This window comes from Python bivittatus, unplaced genomic scaffold, assembly GCF_059951505.1.
Source record: "Python bivittatus isolate LINGU-HERP-01145 unplaced genomic scaffold, Pbiv_v1 ctg000840_np1212, whole genome shotgun sequence".
Taxonomy (NCBI): Eukaryota; Metazoa; Chordata; class Lepidosauria; order Squamata; family Pythonidae; genus Python; species Python bivittatus.
In genome coordinates this window covers 34,425,083-34,448,188 of record NW_028277113.1, presented here as the reverse complement: position 1 = coordinate 34,448,188, position 23,106 = coordinate 34,425,083, and positions in this window count along the sequence as shown.

Below are 23,106 nucleotides of genomic sequence, written 5' to 3'. Positions count from 1 at the left end.
ATTTCTAAATGTACAACTTCCCTGAGAAAGTAATATTAATATTTTAAGAAGAGCCATACAAAAAATTTAGTATGAAGACCGATAGACTTCCTGTATAATGGGAATATTATTAAAAGCTTAAAAGGAAGACGTTTGCTAGGCAACTGAAATTCAAAATATTAAATAATAAGGAATTGGGTAAGTTATTAAGATAGCAAGAATCAGAAGTAATATTTAGGCTTTTGTTTCATAGTTAATAGAACAAGTATATATTGCACAATGGGGCTTTCCATTCCTCCTCTCTTTCTTGCCATCCTCTGCATTCCCATAAATCTGCTTTGAAAGATTCCTCAAATTTTCCATAGCAGACTGACAGTCTCATGGCAGGATTACAGGGAGGAAACAGAACCCTGTTTGACCAGTACTTTTCTTCTATCATCAATGGGCACGATGTTAATTAAATTGCAGATCTTAAAATTAGGAGTTACTCAAAAGACACATCATTGGGAAACTATATTTTAAAACTAAACTTCACCAAGAAGAAAGATTTATTTTCCTTCATAATAATTAGCAGCTCTACCACGTGTCCCAAATTATGGCCTCCTACTAATCAGGGTGTCGTTAGAGGATCCAAATCTGCTAAAATTATCTTTTTAAATTGATTAACTTTCTACCCTTTATACTTGATGTGTTGAGAATCCAATTATAATCTCTTTCTGTTCTGAGCTCTGATACAGTATATGTCCTTAAATTACACACAGGGGAATGATGTTCAGGGCTGGTGCTGAATGACAAATTTCAAAAGTGTCACACATGCTGTATCATGATTATTAAATTGTATTCTCTGGAGTGTTTGCGGGGCCATCTGGGATGGCTTCAAGCATTTGGAATTTCACTCCCATTACCTAGTCACCATGGTTTCAGACAACTAGAGTAAGACCATCTGTAAATTACTAAATACCATCCTTCTGTGTTATTTCCTTTCAGTCTTCTCTGTTATACCATAGCTTTCAGATCTACAGCATTAGCTGAAAAACAGTAGTAGTATGTTGTTTTCTTTATTCTCTGTATTTCTAAATGTAAAATTTCCCTGAGAAAGCTACGAGTCAAGTTATACCGTATGATTAAATATAGCTGATTAAGATGTTGCCTCAATGATTTATTACAAAACTGGCCACTTAAAATTCATAGTTGGAACACTAGGCATGGAGAAAGTGTCCGGTTCTCATTTTATTTACCCTTTCAACACAAAGTTTTGATTTCTTAAAGATAAAGATGAAGAGGACTTTTTCAATATAGCTCCATTATTGCCATTCAGATATTTGCGAGAAAAATATTTGAGTATATGTGTGTGTATGTGTGTGTGTGTGTGTGTGTGTATGTATGTATGTATGTGTGTGTATATATATATATATATATATATATATATATATATATTGCATGCCTGTTACATTGAGCAAAGGAAACACTGAGAGCAGCTAATACAAAGATCCACCTAGTTTAGCCTAAAGTACCAATCAGATGGAATTATAGTGGGGGGAGGGGGAGGTGTTTAGGCTGCCCTTCTAAGAAAAAAGATGTTTGGCCATAAGAAGCAGTACCACTGGTAGTAATGCAGCCTGGCTGTGCACATGGGGGCTAAAACTAGGAACCCCAGTTTGTGGAGGCCTTCTGGTAGAACTGTCTCCCCAGAAACTCATACTGCATCTGTATTATTGTCCTTTGGGCATCCATTAAAGTGCTTTCTTATTTTGCCAGGCTTAACCTCTATTGTATTTTTATTTTTCTTGTAATTTTTCTTAAGTCTACCCTTTGCAGATAGTATTTTCACTAAAGGGCAGTTTAAAAAGTTTTAAAATTATAATTAAATAACTGATTTGAAGGGCTGAACTTTAATCCTGTAGCACTACTCTTAAACCTGCTACTATAAATGTACTGCAGAATTGATTTGAATTGCCATGATCATTAAACTGTACATTTTTTAAAATGGAAGATTTATGGGTCTTAGTTACCTATAATCTAAGCATAGTTGTCTTGGATAAGGATATTCATGGTATAGATTAACCTAAAATGCACAAATTCTGCCAATCCTTACTCTAATAAACATTTTCAGAGATCTATTAAGGTACTTTATGTAAATCAATTTTGTATAATTGAATTGTTTTTCATCTACTCTGAATCTGCCAAGTACACCCCATATTTTTTCTTTTACTGTAAAACAATCAAAACTGTGACAGATTGCACACATCCACATCCACACACAACCACAACTTTAATTTTATGCCCAATAGTGGCAGTTGCAGTGTTTTCACAGTGTCACTGTAGGATCTATGACATACTTATAATATTCCTGAGGAAATCTAATCCATGGAATATATTATTTTCTAGATATATATTTTATTTTTACCTATTAATCTCATTTATAACCTGTCAAATCAACCATGGATTCCCAGCAATTTAAAATAATAAAACATCATACATAAGAAGAACATAAAAATTAAGATGTCTCAGTAAAAATCAGATTTATATTTAAAACAAACTACTCCTACTCTAATAGAGCCATCAATTTTCAATATGCTCCAAACTGAATAACATCAATACATTAAAATCCAAGTAAAATCAAGTAAAACAAAATAGTTCTAAAGATTTTTTCCTGTAGAATTAATGAATATACATACAAATGAACCTCTCATTTGCTTTTCACAGGCAAAATCTTGTGAACTTGATTTATGCAACTGATTTAAAAATATTTATGACTCCTCAAGAATGTAAATGTCTATACTAAAACTTCATTAATTATTTTCACTGTAATTGTGATTTGTATCTTGATTTATACCTTGATACTGCATAGAGATGAGTGATCAATCTTTTAAATTAAAATTGCTTTGCAGAATAAAAGGTTCACAGCAGTAATAGCATGATATTACAGTACTGGACTTTGTATCAGTTTTAGAAATTGCTGATTTTCATGAGAAGAAGTTTGGGGAGGGCAAGTTGATAACTTACCTTGCCCAATATAATTAAAGCCTGAGTGAAGTATGCAATTAAAATAATTTACACAATGAATGGTTCACATTTGTTATAGCATCACTCAAGTACTTTCTATGGAGCCTATCTTCAGCTACACTCCCAAAATAATTCTCCAGGAAATTTATGCTAAATAGGGTAGAAATAATTTTACCTGTTCATTATAGAAAATGATTGAAAGTATTGTTAAAGAGAAAATAAACAGACTCATAGAAGAATGAGTCTTGCTGGAAAGAAACCATCATGGCTTCTGCAAATGTCAGTTTCTTGCTAATCTTTTAGATTTTTTACAGTATGTATCAACAAACATGAGGACCAGGGTGACTCAAAAGCTTTTGCAAAGTCCCTAAAGGCTCCTAAGCAAGTTAGCTGCTATGAGTTATGGGGACAGGTAGTTTGATGGATTAACAGTTGATTAAAAAATCCAGACAGTAGAAATAAGTGGACAGTCCTCACATGGGCAAGATGTGTATTGAAGGGTCCCTCAGAGACTGTGTTTGTTAACTTATACTGTATATAAATGATCTGGAGTGAGACCCCAGTAGTGAAGTAGCCACACTTGCCCCTGATGGTATTCATGGTACTGAACACTACCATGAAAAGAACTGTGAAGAACTCCAAAAGCTTCTCTCCAAATTGGGTGAATGGCAAATGCAGCTCAATGTCGAGTAACATGTGTGGGCACAAAGAATCCAAACTTGACCCAAACATCAATGGGATCTGAATTAATAGTGAATGACCAGGATCTTAAAGACAGCTCAATGAAAATGCTTAAAAAAAGCAAAATCCTGCCAATATAAAAATGCCCTTATACTAATACCCTGCACACATTTGAAGTATTACAGTTCTGATCACCATGCCTTCAGAAGGGTATTGTACTTCTACAAACGGTATAAAAAAGGGGCAGCTGGTTAGCAGCTCCCTTACAAGGGATTGGAGCAATTGGAGTTCTTTAGTTTAGCATGATAGAGGATGAGAAGGAGGTAATAGGTAAAGATAATAGATAATAGAAACAGAGATGTGCATGGCATAAATGATCCATACCTCTCCTGGTTATTTCAGACAGCTAGGTGGGGTGTGAGTGTGGGAGATATCTGTGCTTCTTTTGGAGAGTACAAATTGCTGTCTGCTTGGAAAGAGGTAATAATAGTCTTTCTCCAGAAGAAGCCTGCCCTGGGTTTACTGTTTGACAACTTTTGTTCAGTTCAACCTTAACTTTTTAAGGAAGTTGTTGAGAAGGGGTAGTGAATTAACTACCAAGGATCTTGGAAGAAACAGATTGTCTGGCTCAGGACTGTTCATGGGACAGAAATGGCATTGGTTTTCTGATAGATGACCTTTGTCAGAAATTAAATGGGGGAGTGACCCACCTCTTGGTCCTGTTAGATCTCTTGATGTTGTTTGATATTGCTGACCTTTGAAACCATCTACAAGGATTGGGAGTTGTGGGCACCATTCTACAGAGATTCTGTTTATACCTAAAATGGATGTTCTAGTTGGTACTTATGGTGGGGGGCACAACTGAGCACTTGAGAAAAAAATGTGGGGTTCCTCAGGGCTTGATACTTTTCCTTATGTTATTTAACATGTATGTTAAACAGCTGATAAAAGTCATTTTTTTATTTCCCTTGGGGATACTGTTGGGGAATAGCAAAGCCCTAGGAAGTTACCTCTTTTATAGTTGGAGTACTTTGTCAAATCTAGTAGATAAGACACTAGATTAGGAATGGGGAAACCTGAGTCCTGTTCTAGTTCTAGTCCTGCCTTAGCCATGGAAGGCAAATTCAGGCTATTCACTCTCTTGCAGCCCTAGAAAGAAGGTAATGGCATACTGCTTCCAAAAATGTTCCCAATAAAACTGCAAGAACGTGTCCAGGCAGTTGCTAGGAGTAAAGCTGACTGGAAGTCAAAACAAACAAGCAAGCAAACAAACAAACAAACCCTTTCTCAACTAAACAGAAGAAGGACAGGCAACCACTGATGAGACACTGCTTGGAGATACTTGAAGACCAGGCTGCGGGATCTCTCACATCCCCCCTTTTCACAAAGCCTGCCTGCCTTTCAACTTTCTTACCTGGAAAGATGCAGATGCAAAACTAGCTCACCAGGAAGCTGATGTTTTAAGAAATGTTCTGAGGATCCATTCCTTCCCTGTCCCCTTTCCAAATAAGAAAGTTGGCCAGCAGCCAAGGCTATTCAATTATTTCAAGGCTATTCAACCACCTTGAAGCAATATCTGTCTCTTGGTAAAGACAAGAGTTGGGTGATTCTAGCTTACAGTCACTGCTCCAAGGCACTCCTATCATCCCAAAATAGTTATTTCCCACACAACAATTAAATTTCAAGAGAATTCCTCCCACAGGCTTTTTCAAATCTGAAAGTAGGGACAACATGGACAGCTACTGTTTGATGGAGATGTGTTAAAAAAAATCAGCTGTATCTTTATCATCCCTTAGTAATAAAAAAGAGCTTAAAAATGTCACCCAAAGTTAATTCTGAAGTTTCCTGAAAATGAGGTGGAAAAATAAAAGTTTCCTGTGGAGGACAGATTTCAGTGTAGCATTTTTTAAAAATTACTCCAACTTCCATCACAAGTTGAGCTCCCTATAATTCTTTTTTTTTTTTTTAATGTATCTTACTATCTCACATTTATGCTGTTACACTGTTCATTGTCATGGTGCACTAAATGTTTAATGGGCTAATTAATTAAGTACAGTTTTAACCATTTGTTCTTGCTATACATTCAAAATGCTCTATAAAAAGAAACTGCTTTGCTTTCTTTTTCTGAAACACTGTCCTCAGAGATTGGTTGAATATCTTGGAATATTGAATTTATTTCTATTGGATTGAAACTGACAAAAGGTCTGGAGTTGTCCAGATTTTTCTAGTTGGTCTATCTTTCAAATTTTATGGATTCTGGAGTAAAACAATAAAAGGACTTTAGATTTTTAACAGTTAAAAGGGGAGAATCATCCTGACATTATCAGTGCTTTGCATATGAACTGAAGGTAACATTGGACTTTCCAACAGTCAGTGTAGATGACAAGGTAAGTAGCTGTTTTCATATTTTTTTAATAATAATTTTATTAAGCATTACAGTTATACAGATAAAAGCTAATACAAACTACAAAAAAGAAAAGAATAAAAAGAAAAGAAAAGATAGTACAGGAAAAATGAAAAAGAAGAAAGAAAATAGAAAAAGTAAAATGGAAAAGAAAAAAAAAGAATATAACAAAGAAAGAGAAAAGAAATATATAAAGAAGTAACTTCCCTCTTCATCACAAGTATAAACAATTTTAACAACTTATCAACTTCTCTTAAAATACAACAAGCAATCTCTTCATCCCATATCTCATCTCTTATCTATAAACAAATCCTTAAAACCTTGTCATTCAGTCCTGGTCAGCAAAAGTCCATTAAGGGTTACCAGAAACAGTAACATCTATTTTAACCTTGATCAAATAAACCAACTTTATATTCCTTCCCTTTATTTTTAACAATCTTAGTGTTTAATCCCTTCAAATAATGTCCTAGAACTTGATTTCTTTTCTTTTTTTCTTTGTCCCTTCTCACCAAATCTTTAAAAACTTTAACAGATCTCCTTTGTAAATCGAATATAATAAAATTATCCAAATCACTCTTCTGGTTTGTTATTTGTATGTTCCTATCAAATATTAAAACATCACTAGTTTTATTTATATATCCAGTCTTTTTCCAGATCATTCTTGTAGCCTGTCAGTTTTAAATCCACGTTCCACTCTATTTCAGTCTTATCTGGTAGAACTGTTCCTTGTTCCTCTTCCATAACATCATCTACATACAGTCTATCTATGATAGCAGACATTCTTAAAATTAACTTCTGAGTCCATTGTTCACAAATATCCTTCAATACATCCAATGTTAAAGTATTTTGCTCCATCCTGTGTTAAATTTAAGTGTTCTTCTCCTTTAATTGTAATCTTTAAATCCTTCTAGCTCCCTCTGGTGCCCAACCTTCAAAGTCCCATCTTATCTTTTTTTTTTTTTAATTTAAAACAGCAGCCTTTTCCCATCGGAAGGATTTTTTAAATTAATTTCAAAATCTTATTTCAAATTCATCTGGACCCTTAATCCATTTACAACTTTCCATAAACAACACTCTAATCACGCTTTTACCATTTACCTTAGAACAATTCTAAGTTCTTAAACTCATACTTAAAAACTTCTTTTGTTAAGGATTGAAGGAAATTCACCCAGTGAATGCCATCAAACTTACTATTCCAAAGGTTCTTAATATTTGAAAAGCAGTAAAAAAGTAATTCCAAAAGAGATTAAGAAATGAGGATTGGCCAAGCTTTGTGTCCATATAGGCTACATTACGACTGTGAGTGTAGTTGGAATCCCTCGACTCCCAGCCACTCAACTCAACCACCTGACTGCAAAAACCTCAGTTCCTGAAGTCTACTCATGAGGAGTGGTTGTCTGGAATACATGTGGGCGATCTTATGATCTCTCCTTTCTCTGGAGACATTTCATTGGCCAGGATCCACTCTCTGGCCATTGATCTCTGCTGTAAAGCTGTCCCTGCTCCTTCAGAAATGTCTAGCTCACCATGTCCTCCCCAGACGTCTTGCTGTTTTCAGATACTAAACTGTTAAGCCCTGGCCCAAACATGCCCAGGAGTATCCATTGGGGTGGGGATTAGTTAAAAAAAAAAAGTCAAGATGGCAGTCACTATCATGCAATTGAAGTCCCACCCCTTTTTGTACATATTGTGCATGAATACCACATGTTAAAAAGGAGTAGGGCTTTGATTACAGTTGGGGCCAACCTCTTGACTCTTTTGACCCACCTTTGGATCCCCTATGACAATCTTCAAAGAATCATTTCTGCTACAGTGGCAAGAAGTTGTTGCTGTGTGTATGTGTGGTTTCTTCAGTTTCTTTTACAATAAGTAGAGATGTCAATGAAAGAGTTTCCCAACTGTGAAATTCTCTGTCAAGTTAGAGGGGAAAAATACCCTCTACCCTTCATGATTTCATTGCTTCATTTTAAATCCCTGACACATTAAACCTAAAAATGGTTGATAATGTGATGAAAAGCAGGGTTGGCTAGATTCAAGTAAGATATCAAAATAGTCGGGCAAAATAAGCTGTAAACTGATTTTATAAAGGGATTTTATTGCTTTATTTTAGGCTTCAGTATAGCATTTAAAAAATGACGCATTTGAATGCCTAAGCAGTATGCAAACAGACTGTGCTGTTCTCTGGTAAGACTGCAAAATATATTCAATCACTCAGAAATTATATTCATGATTAATTTATTCTAAGGCTCATCTCTATTATGCATCCCAACAAAGAGGACAAGCAGGGAATTTTTTAAAATATTAGATTAATATATTCATCTATGAAGGAATAACTGAAGAATCACAATGGGATTCCCTTCTTAGGCAAAATGCAGAATATCATATAAAATCTGCCAGTTTCAAGGTTTTTTTAGATGGTTAGTTGAAAGTACATGCTGAACATTAGATCCCATGGAATCTTTTACAAAACATTATTTATAATATTCTTTAAACATCTTATACAGAAGTCAGGCCAGAATGAAGATGAAAGTCCTGTGTAGGGATCTTTTCCTTTTCCAGCATCCTCTTTCACTAGCCACCCAAGTGTAAGTATTGATCAGGATGTTTCATTAGGACAAATCAGCCTCAGAGAAGGTGATCTTCTCTCAGGCTCTACTAGGACTTATTTCAGTAGCAGCCATGTTTAATTTCAAAAACAAGAAGTGCTTAGGGCTGAATTCTCTGAAGTGGAAACTGGGGATGAATTTTTCTACACTCATTTATCCTGGAATAGCTTTTCCCAAACTGTAGCTGTCCTGGTGAATATGATGGCTTCAGCTTTCACTGTTCCCAACAAGTCTAGATAAGAAAGATGGGAATTATAAACAAAATCAGTGCCAAGCTGGAGATAATAGGCCTGGCCAATAGAATAATAGTGAGCTAAAAGGGAGAATGGGAATTTTATATTTGTAAAGGACTCGAAAAGTATACTTATCCAATGGCCTAAGGACGGTTGTTTCTATTACCCTGCTGGCTGGGGAACTCTGGAAGTTGAAGTCCACACATTTTAAAGTTGCCAAGGTTGAGAAACACTGCCCTAGAGAGGCTTCCCCAATAAACGGATGGATTTTCTATAAGCTGCTCTTTTAAATTTTAGAATAAAAAGCAGAAGTATATTAATACAATAGTTGAACTTTTCCCTTGTTTTAAACATTCCAGTTTTCTGCTGGTCAGTGGCAATGGTTCCTAAAGAAATATAATCAGATAAAATCAAAGAAACAGGACTGCCATGCAGGTGGTCATAATATTTTTAAGTAGATTTTCAATATAGGTGAGGCATCTTACCCAGAAAGGAGTTTTAGCACAGTGAAACATTACAACAATGAAATGGCATGACAATCAACAAAAAGCTGCACAATGAAGGGTTCCTATTCCCAATTCCAACCAGCTTTTCTCTTACCCTTGTTATATATTAATTCTCCCAAGAGTTAATCAGCAAATAGTCTAAAGATGCTCAATCTGCTTTGAGCTTTTGTATTCCTCCCCCCCCCCAACATTTTTACTACAGATTTTCTTGTACAGATTTTCTAAAACTCTTGGGCTTCCCCCAAGACTGCCAATACCTGCTTTTTGAGTAGCTGGTTTTAGGAATTCACACTCAGAAAAGGATTAGCCATTAGCCAGAGTATTAGACAATGTTGCCATAGAAGAAAACATAATCTGCTGCAAAGCAAACATATGTTCATATCAATTCCACCACATTTAAAAGATTATGTGTGCCTTGAACCTTGCTGCATAATCCTATGCATGTCTACTCAAACTAAACCCTTGAGTGCAAAGTTCCTGTTCCCAGGAAATTCTGTATAGGGCTTTTAGTCTTAAACGTGTGCTTTCCAATTTTGAAATGGTATTATTCTGTTTATCTATGACTAAGAACATAGCTGGCAATGTTTGTCTTCTAAAGAATAAATTTTGTTCACCTATTCTTTCTCCACAGAGGAACATGAACCTTTTCTTGTCTTTCATGAGAAATATCCAACAGGAGACACATTTATGGGTTTGTTTACTTCAGATTTATGTTTGACCTCTTGAGAGGATCTGTGAAAGATGCTCATTTTCAGAGCTACCTGTTCAATACATTAAGTAGAAATATTAGCACTGATAGCTCCATTGCTTTCTTATGATAGCAACTAATAAAAAGGTTACATGACAGTGCAAAACATTTAGACTGTGTAGAAAATCATACACTATGGATCTTGTTGCCTGAAAATCTCTTATTTTAGTACATGAAGGGTACAGATGTTTCATCCACACAGCTCAAATGATGATTAATTAATGAGATTTGTCAGATGTAAATCTGTTGACAAATACATGTCATACTGACCTTACAAGATTCCAGTTATTCAGCTAGCAGCTGTACAATGAATTATCAGAATATACTGTACCAGCAATAACCATTACAAAGAACTAATGAACTGGTGTCTTTGATACAAGCAGGTCATCTTCTGTCAGTCAGTCACACTGTTAAGAACATGATTTCCATCACTGTAGGTATCCCCAAGTCAATTTAGAATTGACTAGATTCTAATTAGCTGCTGAGCTTACATCCTATATGACAAAATTGCACAGCAAACCTTTGCTTCATTAAGATGTCACTTTTCATGACATTATCTTGTTCAGAGTCCAAAGGATTGATAGTGGAAAGATCTCCAAGACAGATAATATTTTAAGCAGAATAAATTGAAAAAGCTACTTTTTCTTTTCATATATACCCTCCTTCTCTTCAGTTCCTAGAATCTTTTTAACTGCTGGAAACTGCCTATAAAATAATTTAGCACAACGGAGGATTTTTACTATCATACGGTTGTCCCAATCTGGAGTTCAATGTACATTTCAGTCTGTATTAATAAAGGGAATTAGTCCGTCCATGCTTACAATGAATGCTTCTGTGTATTTAATTCCCAAAAGAAACCAGATGTAGGCAATTCCACTGGCTAGAATGTCCTTGTCTATTAGAAGCTGTGGTTTTGGTGGCAAATTTATTACAGGAAGGCTATGGCTACATTTGTGAAATGAAGAGCTCTAGAGTGATATTTTTTAAAAAATGGGTGGTTGTTTTTTTCCTATCTCAGGTTTACTGTTGAAACTTCACATAGGGTTTATCAAATTTCAATAAAAATTATTTCAAGCCTTTGCAAGTTTCCATGGGTCAGAAAAGAATTCCAAGCTTTTTAAAGAAGTCATTTCATCTTCCTAACCCTTGATCTATAAGGATTTCTCTCCTCTCTCCCCTAGGAAAAACTTATTAGTCTGTTTACTGAAGGGCTTCCTAGACAGCCATGTTAACACATCTTTGATTACCAGCCCTTAATACTATTTCATGTTAACTTTTAGAATGGGGGAGGTTAAGCTTTTCAGGATTTAGCAACAGCAACAGCAAGTTAAAGGAAATTTCATAGAGATAAATACTAAATATTTGAATTCTTCTGAATCAAAAGAAAATGCAGCCATTTTTCCAGGATAATCTGCAAGGATTGTAGAAAAGTCAATATATTGGCCAATTGAAGCCCCACCTGTTTTTGCATGTGTTATACATATAATGCACATAGAAATGTGGCAGGGCTTCAATTGTCTGCTCACAGCTGACATCTTGACTTTTTTTTTTTTACTCTTCCCCCAAAGATGTATATCTTTCTTTTCTTTTCTCTTTTCTTTTCTCTTTTCTCTTTTCTTTTCTTTTGATACAAGATGGAACCATTGGCTCCATAATCTCAGAACTGTCATAGTTAATCAAGTTTCTTTCCTTTGGCAAGATGTCATTTCACAATAAATCTAATTTACTGCTATAAGAATACTGTATTCCTCAATAAGATGTGCCTTCCATCTGGAGAACACTAGCTTTCCCATGTTCTAAAAGTCAATAGTTAAAGTTTTAAAAGAATGCTTCAGTGGATTCTTCTTTTCTTCTATATTAACACAGGCTACTTTTCAGCATTTGATGCACAGATATATGATTTATTCTAAATAGGACAGAAAGATGATGGAAGGCTCAAAGATAGACAAGAAGGACTTTTAGATCTATGAAATAGAAAAATCATATATCATGCACATAGCCTAAATTAGCTAAGTTTTTGAGACCTAGCAATCAAGTCCTAACTTCCACATTGTACCATGGGAAACATTTATTTGAAGTTCCGAGACTCTTCCAAAAATGATCAGAACATTAAGTAAGGGTCTGAATTGCTCTTAAACTATAACCAAATGTGGTGTCATTACTGATACTGTAGTGCAGTGTTTCTCAGCCTTTGGAAATTGAAGATGTATAGACTTCAACCCCCAGAATTCCCCAGCCTCCCATGCTGGCTGGGGAATTCTGGGGGTAGAAGTCCACACATCTTAAAGTTCCAAAGGTTGAGAAACACTGCGATAGCACAGGAGCCCTTGCTCTGGAATTATCATTCTCATAATGCATTTGACTTCAATGCATTCCTAGGCACATGGCACAACAGGTGTTGATGTCAATGCCACGGGATCCCTGGCAAATGTAGCAAGTGCTCAGCAGTTCACAGGGGATTCATGTAAGGCAATTTCAGAAAAAGGAAAATTGTTTTTTGTTTTGGTTTTAAATGACCAAGTGGAGAAGCAGGTTTCAGTCCTGAAAAATTGGCAGGACATGTACATGTTGCAAAATGAGAACTCCATTGTAAACATTTTTAACACAGTATATATCTGTAGGATGTTGCTTTGCCATATCCTGGGTTGTTGTTGGGGTTTTTTCCCCTGATTCTTTCTTTGCAAACAGAATGAAGGGAAAGCAACATCTGTTGGAATTGTCATATTTAATTAATTCTACTTCTTGTTTTTTTAAAAGAATGAGATCGCTTTCCCAGAGCAAATTTACTTAATCTAATTCAGCTAGAATAACCATAGCAATTATTATCCAAAATTATAACCTTCCACTTTGAGTTTCTGTAGTCAGACATACAATTTTTAAATGATAGCTGGTGAAATATTGAGTAGTCCACTGTCTATGCAAGAGACAAAGTTTATTGGCATTGTGATGAAACTCCTTTATTCACCATTTGTAGAGGCCTTCAACGAGATTTATTTATTGATATCAACTCTAAATGGACATTAATTCATATTCATATACACTCTAGACAATGTGTTGTAATGAGTGAAGAATGCCACAGCCCTTAATTAAGATTATACATGTTGCCAAACTTTAAAAAAAATCTTGGCTCATAAATGGATCATTTGTAGCTCCCAGTGCTTATCTAAAATACAAAGTGATAATTATTAGGCTTGTAGATACAGAAATTATTCTGAAGAAGTGTTTTAGACCTTGCACAAGCTTACTCACTGCTATTCATCTCTGTGCTGAAAAAATATGCCTCTGTTTTAAGATATCACTAATTAAAATTAATACATCTCTTTAATCAGCAGGACATTTTTTTCAGGCTTATACAGACATTTGGAAAGAGTTGGGCTGCTTTAGTGAACAGCAGAAGCTCTGGGCGTCTGCAAAGAGGTAAAGGAAGACAAATGATGAAATGCACGAAATGAAATTCTCACACAAATTTTGCAACTTATGTATCAGACATCAGGACCCAACCACATAATCATAGCATTTACGGGATGATGTCATGACATGCGTATCATTATTTTGGCATCATTGCAGTTTCCTGCGGATTGTAGAGAATAAGGGAGATTACCTGCCACAACTGTCACAGTGTCCTCATGGTCACATAATCGAAATCTGGACACTTTGAAACTGGCAGGAATTTATGAGTGTTGCAGCATCCCGCAGTCATGTGATCGCCATTTATGTGCTTCATAGCCAGCTTGCAACAAGCAGAATCAATGGAGAAGCTGGCAGTAAAATCGCAAATGGCAGTCACCTGATGTCTTGCTTAACAACTGTGGGAGATTCGCTTAACAACTGTGGGGGAAGTGAAGTTGTAAGTCCATCATGATCATGTGAAGTCTCACTTAATGACCATGTCACTTAACAATTGAGTTGTTGGTCCCAGTTGTGGTTGTTAAGCGAGGACCTTGTATAACCTATCCTGAGATATTCCCTGGAGTTGATTTAGCCCCTACTTAGTGGGGCTGCCAAAGACATTGCTAGCTGCACTTGTCCTTGAATAAGGACCGAAGTACTTCCTTCAGAAAGTGCCCAGCCCTAATATCTACTACTTCATAAATTCTTGTATAGGTTGATTTAATCCATATTAGAACATAAGTTGGTATCATCCTCCCAGTTGTAACACCAATAACTTTTCTGCAACTGTGATACCAGCCATTATTGTGACAGGAAGGAGAACAGAAGATTGTGGCTCTTACCATCATGATCCACCCCCCCAATCAAATGATGTTGTTGGCCACAAAAGGTGACCCCATTGCTCTCCTATAATCAATAAATTGGATACTTTCTGAAAATTTGGAAAGGGAATTAAAAAGAAAATATTATTCTGGCTGAAATGGTCAAGGATGAGAGAGGTAAGTTTAGAAGTTCAACGTTTACAGTATATCACTCTTACATAAACTTGGTATAAATCTATAGAAATGGGCAAAGCGTATTCAAATCAAAGTCATATTTTTCAGAGCTTGTTGTGTAAAACCAAAACAAATTGCGTTTAAATTCAGCCTACTCTAATGCCTTTGAATTTTTTAAAAAAAGTTATTTGGCTGGAAGTTATTTGGCTACACAAATATGGTACAATAGGGATGTTTTGAGACCAGGAGGCCAAACATTTGCATCCTAAAGAGTTGAAGCAACAAGCCACATTATACATTCCCAAGCAGCGTAGTGTGTTTATGTGGTACGTAGAAGAATGCACTATTGTGGTATAATGTAAATGTCAAGTAAAAATAAATATTGATGGCTGTGATTCACATATATAGAGCAATCCCTCTAAAGGGTTGTTTAAAATAATGAATTAAACGATACATGGACTTTAAAGCACTTATAAACCTCAACAGGAAATTGTGGAAAAAGGCCATCAAGAGCAAACAGGAACCAGGTTCTGAATAGCATTTTCTTTTTCAAGTATAGCCTTTTAGGCATAATGAGCAGCAGCAGTCCCATTCATCACTACCACCGCAAAGTCTGATGTCTGAGTCACCACAGCAGCATCTTATTCACTGGACAAGTGAAAGAAAAATCTTTCTTCCATTCAAGAATAAGTGAGCTAACTGCAGCACTTGCTGGAGCTGAGTCATTCGAGTCATATCCAGTAATTTAGCTCCAGCATTCTTCCTGCCAGAATATAACAGGATAACTATCATAGGTTTTTAACCCTGCATTCCATACATTCTGAGTCAGTATCAGATGGTCAGTTGAGGGTCTGAGAGCTGATAAGTACCCGATAAGGTCTAATAAGTACCTGAAGCAGTATACAAACTAACAAACATTGTAGTATGTCCTGAGAAACCTATGGCTCTCTTGGAGTTGGTGATGTTCCCAGCATCTGTAATCACTGGCCATCTACGTACATCTTAAGGGCAATGGGTTTTCCATTTATTGCAAAGATAGGTAATATCTTCATTCAAGGACATAATGAGCCATTGGGCCATAATAGAACTTGTATCATTATGCTACACAATATTACAAAACCTTCTGAGATATCTGCTTTTCAAAGCCAAGAGGATGATGTATGTAGTGTTTGTATCCTAACCAGAGAAGATGGGCAGTTGGTGACAATACATAGGACAGCAGCACAGCTATTTACTAACAGGCCAAAAGTTTTGAAATATTTTCCTTCACTGCAGAAAAGAGGCAGAGATCTGCATCTAAAACTTGTGTATTTTATCAACTTTGACCAGGAAATACAATGCAGACCTACTGGTTCCAGCAAGGATTATGGACTGAGTAAGCCCTGTAATCTTCTTGTAAGTTGTGCGAAGCTGTCATTCACAGTCAGCAAGTGTGAACCTCCAAACTTTCATGACCACCTGCTGCAAATCTTTGGGCAGAAGGCAGAAAGAAAGGTTAAATGCTCCTGAAATGTAGCTGTTTTTATTCTAGCTTGAAGGAGGTAGATCTAATTCAGTGATTTCAAACTGTGTTCTGCAGAACCATAGGGCTTTGAGGGAACTTGATGAGATTCCATAAGAGAATAAAACAAACAAACAAAATTCACTCAAACACAGCCAGTATTCTATTGCTAGAGCTTTGTCTCTTGATTGAGGGTTTCAAGAAACATTTTTAACAGGTTCTATGGCCTGAAAAGGTTTGAAAATCATGGCTTAACTCATGCTGTCTTCCCAAGTTCTAGCCGTTCCTGGAATCATGCTTGATTTCTCCCGGTTGTTTTCTGCTTGCTGTTGCTAAGTAAATACTATCTAAACATATTCATGGAAGTCAGTGAATGAGCATTGATACAAAGTAAATCTTCTGTACTTGTATACAGGCATATAGTAAATCTTGTATACTTTTGAACAGCTCACACAAGCTCATCACCAAAGATACCCAATAAAGAAACAAATGAATCTCATTTTGCACTGGTACGTATGATCTATATGATTGTTAAGTTCAACATGACAAAGTGCATAAATAATTTATCTCAGTGGACTCTGAATGCAAATTTCACAGGTAAAATATTGAAAAAATGTACTAAAGTTTTGGTTGGAGAATACATATATATATATATATATATATATGTGTGTGTGTGTGTGTGTGTGTGTGTGTGTGTGTATATTTGTGAATGACTGAAACCTTTATAATTTGCTATATTTATTATACCCAGTTTTCCTGAAACAGTCAGATTTTTGAACCAAAAATGTACAGAGGGATATTTAGAACCTTCTCCTAAAAAAGACCCTTGTGCTGAAATGATTTGTTGATGAGAACCAAGTAGTACTTGAAACATTAACTATAAGAAAGATACATACAGTTTGCTCTGCAAAAGCTGGTAAAGTTTGCTCAGCAACAGCTAGCAAAGTTGTGACTTTCTTGGCCAATCAGACAGATACTGATAGCCCCTACCCCCATCCCTGGTTTTGGTTTGTGTATCATTCTTTTAATTCAGAATTTATTGCAAAACTTTTGAAATTTTATTCAAGCGCATCAAAATGTTGATTATACTATATAGGAAAAATCTCTGCACAAGTATTACTTATCATTCTTCTCCATTGGGCCTTAACCAGACCATGCCTAGAGTATTACATTCAGCTCCTGACACCACATTTTAAGAAGCATATTAATGTAGTAGAGCTTGTCTGTGATATTTTTATACCACAGGAACTGTCAGAGGAACTTCAGGAAGAATGTTTTTATGATAAAGCTGTTCAACAATAGAAAATGGAGATGATGGATTCTCCTTCGCTGAAAGTATTAATCAGAGGCTGGATGGCCATCTGTCTGGGATGCTGTAAAACGGATTCCTGTATTGGGCAGTGGGTTGGACTACATGATGCCCAAAGTAGCTTCCAACTCTTACTCTATGATTATTAGAAATCAGTTGCCTTCCTTGTTATCAAAAGTGTCTTGAACTTCCCAACAAAATGTAAGACAAGCAAGGATATGTTTTGAATGCTTGTTATGCCTACCTATGGATGAATAATGTATTCCCAATTTTAAGACACTTTGACCTTTTATTTATGGAAGAATCCTGGATTCTGTGCAGATAATTTCTTCTGACAGTCTCCCATGCTGTCTCCCAGGAAGTACATGTACACACAAAGATATCTATAATCTCTATCTCTATCTTTGTATCTCTAGCAGGTGGAAGGGGTAGCATGATAAGATCTTTTAACTAAGAGTATAATCCTTTATCTAAGATAAATAGAATAGTTTTTTATTATTTATTGCAGCCCATCTTTCAAAATCTACTATGTTGTATTTTGGAGGATGTTTCTCTGAGAAAGAGAATATAACTTAAGAGTCCCTCTACACCAGCACTTCATCCAGCTGTGGGAAAGGTTCAATTATTTTGTTTTTGTTTTGTGAAGGCCAAAGGAATACCTCATGGCTATAACAGTTAATAGAAATTATTTGAGCTGTACATTGTTAAAGCATAGTAGTGATCCTCAATGGATCTCATAGTGCTTTATCTCTTCACACGGTATTATTTCCTTTTCACATTTTTTTTTGTGAGTTTCAAAAACCTACATAAAGAACAAAGCTGCAGCAAGAGCTGTTAATTATCCTGTCACTAGCTTCTTTTATTAATGGAATAATGCAATCTTTAACTGAAGCAAAAAGAGTGCAAGTGTGATTCTTTGGGGTTCTCAAGATCCCATATCTTTCTTAATAATAAAAGAAAATCTGAGTTTCTGAATGGCAAGTTCATGTTCTCCTGTTAATAGCTTTCTCATTTTGTGGGCTACTGCTTTGTGTCTTTAATAGTGTATAGAAGAATACACTGGCAGCCAGGATAATAAGAGTGCCTGCCCTTTGAAATAGCCTCTCCTCAGAAGTTTGGACTGCCCCAACCATACAGTACAAGCCTTTAGATGATCTCCAAAAAGTTGGCTTTCCCCCCAAACTCTGGGATAGGTCAACGTTGTGCACATTTGATATACATTGTGATAAGTGTTTTCCCATGTTACATGAAGTCCTTTTTTCTTTTTTTAATTTGGTTTGCTTTTTTATGTACTGCACAGGTTTTAATTGTAATACCCCACAGCCGGTTTCAAGTTGGGGTGATCTTATGAATTGAAATTATAAATAAATAAAAATGCTTTTATCACATCCACACTACTAGTGTCCCTAATCCCACAAACACATTTTCTTCCTAAATGTAGATATAATTCATGTAAACAAGTATATTCATTAGTTATATGACTTCTATGCAGTTATACAGTGTCTTTACTGACATTCCAGGCATTACTATAAGAAATGTTAAAATACTGCGTTTAGAACACATCAACAGAAATAATGGCCCTTACCCAAAAAAATTAAGTATGTTTAAGTCCTATTAAACAATATGAATGTAAGCAGATGTGCATATGCATTCAATTCCTCCTTTTTAATTTAAGCAGAAGTACATATCCATTCCCTTTCATGGATCATTACCTTGTAGCATATAGAGGTCTGTACATCCAATGACACTGCGGGAGTACCCATTCTTAAGATAGTTGCCATGATGGGCAGGTCATAGATGAAGGGTCAGATTAAATCCAAACCATTTAGAGAAGAAAATGCAACTCATCTCAGTTTTATGTCAAGAAAACCAAACAGACATTCACAATTAGAACAATGTCAACATGGACTTCTGGGGGAGGTATGGCGAACTGAAGATGGCTCTTTGGAAACTCTCCAGATAAGGAGAGGATGGGAGATCACCCACATGTGCTCTGGATGACTGCTCCTCATAAGGAGACTGCAGGACAGCAGTTTTTCCTGGGTTTGAGCGCCAGGAGATGATGGGATCAGCCATCTAGCTTGCAACCACAATGGAGCCTTTTAAAGGATGTTAAGTTTGCAAACCTCACTTTCTAATCACTTTTGGAAATTGCTTATTAACTATCTTAAAGCTATTAGAGAACTTCAGAATGACAAGTTTGAAAAGTCTTCATTGGGTGAGTTTATCTTCAACTCTGAACAAAAGAAAAATCAATTACAACCTTAAGAACTTAAAGAATCTGAAATAAAGAGCAAAAAGCTAAGTAAGATTTTGATCTAAGAAAGTTATAAATGGATTAAGGGTACAGATAAATTTGAAATATTGACTTTCACTATAAATTTTGGAATTAACTATAAAAAATAAACAACTTCTCGTGGGAAACAGATTTATTTTGGCTATCCTGGTTATTGGAAGTCATAACAAAAGATAAGTGATGATTTTAGAAACTGGACACTAGAGGAGACTAAAAATTTTATGTAAAAGAACAAAAAGCACTAGTTTGATGTCAGTTAATACTGGGACTTACAAAATGACACAAAGAATTATAACATCGGAAATATTAAAAAAATATTTGAAGAATGGAGCCAGAAGTTAGCAACTACAATATCAACACTGTCAGTAATGATGTTTGCTTCTATGGATAGACTATGTCTAAAAGATGTTAATGAAGGAATGACAGATGTGGAACAAATTTTATCTGACAAGATAGAGAAAGTGCAGAATGTGGAACTACAAATGAACACTTTGTTTTTGCAATGTTCTGGCAACCCTTTATGGACTTTTTGCTGACACCAGGATTGAAAAATTGATGTTTTATGGATTTGCTAAGATAAGGGATGGGATATGGGATGAAGAGATATCCGTTTAACCTTATAGGAGGTGAAGAGTTATTAGGCTTGTTTATACTGTACTTGTTGTGATGAAGGTTGGAAGTCACTTATTTATATATTTTTTTCTTTTTCTTTATTATATTCTTTTCTTTTCTTTTCTTTTCCTTCTTTCTTTCTTTTCCCTTTTTCCTGAACTTTTTATTCTTTCTTTCCATTCTGTTTTTTTTCTCTAAGTGTAGTTTGTGTTAGTTTTTATTACTGTAATTAAAATTCTTAATAAAGGATTATATTTTTTAAAAAGGACAATATCAACATGATTCAAAATGTCGCTGCACAGGCAATTTTGGCTGTCCCAAGGATGGCACATGTAACCCCTTTGCTTTGGGAGCTGCACTGGGTGCCAGTTTGCTTCCAGGTCAAATTCAAGGTGTTGGTTATTACCTTTAAAGCCCTACATGGCATGGGTCCAGGCTACCTGAGGGTCTATCTCAACTTCATTACATTGACCCATCCCACCCAGTCAGGCAGAAAAGGTATGTTACGGACCCTGTCTATGAAAGAATGTCAATTGGCAGGGCACAGAAGAAGAGCCTTCTGTGCTGTGGCCCCTGCCCTATGGAACACTCTCCCCCCAGAGGTGAGGTGGGCCCCACTCTCCCGGCCTTCTGGAAAGGAGTGAAGACCTGGCTCTGCCAACTTGCATGGGGCATGAAGGGAGGTAACCAACCTTGGGGATGGATGGTACCCTGAAGATGCTCCTGTAGGTTAATAATCTTTATTTATCATCAGTGTCTTGAAAGAGATTATTTATGTACATTGTTTTATTGTATTTTAATCTGTATTTATTGTAGTTTTATTGTAAACTGCCCCAGAGTCTCTCTTTGAGTGACATGGGTGGTGACTAAATTTGAGATATAAACAAACAAACAAACAAACAAATAAATATTGGCAGATGAATCCCCAGGCTGAAAGATATCTGATAAGTTACAAGGCAAAGGAAAACAGCAAGTATGAATAGTGCTGTGCTTATGATGTGGCTTTATTAAAGCTGAAATAATGTCCAGCTGCTAAGAAGGCCAGAAGAAAGAGGAAATTTCAGTGTTGCAAAAATACGTACACCATTGGTGCATGGGATGTCTTCACGTTGTCAGAACAGAAACATCAAGGTTCAGCAGTGAAATTCTGGGAATCAGCAAAACTGAAAGGACTAGAATGGGTTACCTCACATCAGAGAAACATCAGAATTTCTTGTGCAGACAACTAAATCATGGAAGAAATGGAGTACACAACCTTTATGAATGAAAGGTGTTAAGTACTCAGATACAACCCTTAAATCATATAATAAGATGAACATAATGTGTATCCAAGGCAAGTGGATTAATAATTTGGGGATACAAATCTATATTCCCATCACAGATGCAATCTAAGCAGAAGCTGAATAATTCTATGAACAACTTCCAACACCAAAAAAAAAAAAAAAACCCCACAAAAACAAGTATATCCTAGTAATTCTAGGAGACTGGAATGCTAAAGTTAGAAGTAAAATAGCATCTGGAGAAACTTGGCCATGGTATACAAAATAATGCAAGACAGATTAATAGAATTCTGCCAAGAAAACTCAGTGTTCATAGTGAATAACTTCTTCCAACAATCTAAAGGGTAATTGACACATGAACACCACCAGGTGAAAAAACTGAAATCAAATAGACTCTTTAAGCAAAAACAGGAGTTGCAGCTCAGGTCACAAACTCCACCTTGCAAGACTGTAACTTAAACTAAAAAAAAAAAAGCAAAATCATCAAACCAACAAGATACAACTTCAGCAATATTCTATATTCCATATGATTATGCCATGAAGGTGAAAAAAAATCCAGATATATTGGATTAGACTTGATAAACAGGTGCCCGAAAAACTCTGGAATGGAATTTGTGATATCCTGAAGCAAAGAAGAAAGCAAACAAGAAATGTAAAAAGGAAAATCAGGCAAAATGGCTGCCTGCAATTACTTTGAAAATTGCTGAAGAAAGGCAGAAGCAAAAGGCAATACAGACAGAACAAAGTTTGCCCAGCTAATTTCCAGAGAAGAGCAAAAAAGAGACAAAGAGTTCTGTGTAAACAGTGCAAAGAAAGGATAACAATCAAGTGGTTGGGACAAGAGATTTATGTAAGAATATTACAGAAATCAAGGAACTTCTATGCAAGAAAAGTTGCATAAAGAGGAGAAAAAAGATTAAAAAATGATGGCACAAATATATAAAACTGTCCAATATTCCAAAATCTCAAAACTGTTTGATCGCTGAACTAGAGCCAGATATTCTGGAATGTGAAATTAAATAAGACCCTTGAAAATATTGCCAACATTCATTCATTTGCATGCAGGAGCACTAGTTGTATCCAATTAGCACTTCAGTTATATTTTGTGTCAAATCCACTTAAGTATCTTTTACTGGAAAAAAATTGGGCTGACATACTCTTTTTCAACAAGAGCTCTGGTACGCATGTTGTTGACAGAAGCTGAGATATTAGAGCCATTAGGGAACCCTCACTGAAATCTTGCAAAGAAAGGGTAATTGTTGGGTGGGTGGGGGTGAGGTCTTCTCTACCAAACACTCATTTTGTTGAACCCCAGCCTATTCTGTTACTGTTATTGCTAGGACACTGCCTCACAAGCAGTAATTAGACAACAGAATGACAGAAGAGGGATTTGTTTTGTTGTTCAAAGAAGTGGCAACTTTAATTATATTTCTCATATATTTCTTTCACTGTCGATCACTGAGGTTAAAACTATTCTGTGCACTCTAGACCCAGATACCTTGATTTGAAAAAAATGGGGGGGGGGAGGAAACAAAGGAAATCTCAATTAAAAACATAAAC